Genomic DNA, 1,709 nt, shown 5'->3' with positions numbered 1-1,709 from the left:
CGCAGTGGTTGAGAGTCCGCCTGCCAATGCAGGGGACACGGGTTCGTGCCCCGGTCCGGGAAGATCCCACATGCCGCAGAGCGGCTGGGCCCGTGAGCGATGGCCGCTGAGCCTGCGCGTCCGGAGCCTGTGCTCCGTCCGCAATGGGAGAGGCCACAACAGTGAGAGGCCCGCATACTACAAAAAAAAAAAAAAGAAATTGGGAGATTGCTGTCCAGCATTCAACTGGCAGCTTTAAAGGGAACCTGCAGGAAGGTATGAGGGTGCCAGGGCAACCTGGTCTTCAGGGTTCCCAGAAGTAGCTGGTGAGAGCACACAGGCCTGCCCTGAGAGAAGCTACTGGATATAGAATAGATATTGACAAGGGAAGGACCCTGGGGATAAAGGACATAAGGTTCTGATACAGATAGAAGAGGGGACCAGATGAGACAATTCAGAAAGTACTAAGAAGGTTCATAAAAAACCATGTCATCTGGGAATTCCCTGGCGGTCCAGTGGTTAGGACTCAGCACCTGCACTGCTGGGCCCAGGTTCCATCCCTGGTCCAGGAACTAAGATACTGCAAGCCAAGCAGCACGGTCGAATAAATAAATAAATAAATAAATAAATAAATAAGTGAGTAAGAATAAAATATCAGCTATTACAAAAATAATAATAAAAATAAAAGTTATCTTAAAAAAATGTTATCTAATACTTTGTAGTAACTACAGAAGAGAGAACCCTAGAACTACAAAACCAGGAAACTCCAGGCCTACCTCACCACCTACCCAGGAATCTTCTGAAAATATAGGAGGAAAGTATGACAAAGTCCATCTCACTTAGACATGACCACATCATACAATATGCTTTAAGAAAACAGGATGGGCTTCCCTGGTGGCGCAGTGATTGAGAATCCGCCTGCCGATGCAGGGGACACGGGTTCGTGCATTCAAGAAATTATAGAAGCCGAGAAAGAACAATATATAACATCAAAATCAGAAAAGCTCAAAAATTAGATGGACAAGCAACAGGAGGAAATAAAATGAGAGCTGACAGAGCTTAGAGGAAATATTGGAGTTAACAGTATGTTTCAGAAATAAACTAGATGGAACCCAAGAGCAAAATAGACAACATATCCACAGGAACTCTACAGCAAACATCATACTTAGTGCTGGAAAATCTAAAGCTTTCTGTATTTGTTTTCTGTTGCTGCTGTAATAAATTACCACAAACGTTAGTGTTTTAAACAACACAAATTCATTATCTGACAGTTCTGCGGATTAGAATACAGCAAACATCATACTTAGTGCTGGAAAATCTAAAGCTTTCTGTATTTGTTTTCTGTTGCTGCTGTAATAAATTACCACAAACGTTAGTGTTTTAAACAACACAAATTCATTATCTGACAGTTCTGCGGATTAGAAGCCTGATACAGGTGTCACTGGACTAAAATCAGGGTGTCAGCAGGGCTGTGTTTCTTTCTGGAAGCTCTAGGGGGGAATCTGTTTCCTTGTCCTTTCTAGTATCGAGGAGCCTCACACATCCCTTGGCTTGTAGCCCTCTCCCTCCATCTCCAAAGCCAGCAACAGCGGGCTGAATACTCTTCTCATTGCATCATTCTGACACTGACCCTTCTGCCTCCCTCTTGCACTTCTAAGGACACTTGTTATTACACTGGGCCCACCCGGGTAACCTAGAATAATCTCCCTATGTTAAGGCCTGCTTATATG

At 44.0% G+C, this 1,709-nt stretch overlaps 1 protein-coding gene across 1 annotated transcript in view; it reads left to right on the top strand.

The window, feature by feature from the left end:
- The window catches only part of PI4K2B (phosphatidylinositol 4-kinase type 2 beta), a 35,913-nt gene extending 34,687 nt beyond the window's left edge, over positions 1–1,226 (top strand). The window contains exon 11 of the transcript XR_003680607.2: positions 702–1,226. The gene's annotated coding sequence lies outside the window, so the exon portion shown is untranslated. The remainder of the gene's footprint in view (positions 1–701) is intronic.
- Positions 1,227–1,709: the final 483 nt, after the last annotated feature.

This window comes from Physeter macrocephalus, chromosome 7, assembly GCF_002837175.3.
Source record: "Physeter macrocephalus isolate SW-GA chromosome 7, ASM283717v5, whole genome shotgun sequence".
Classification (NCBI taxonomy): Eukaryota; Metazoa; Chordata; class Mammalia; order Artiodactyla; family Physeteridae; genus Physeter; species Physeter macrocephalus.
Note: the sequence above shows the minus strand (reverse complement) of the source record. Positions and strands in the feature narration are given on the sequence as shown.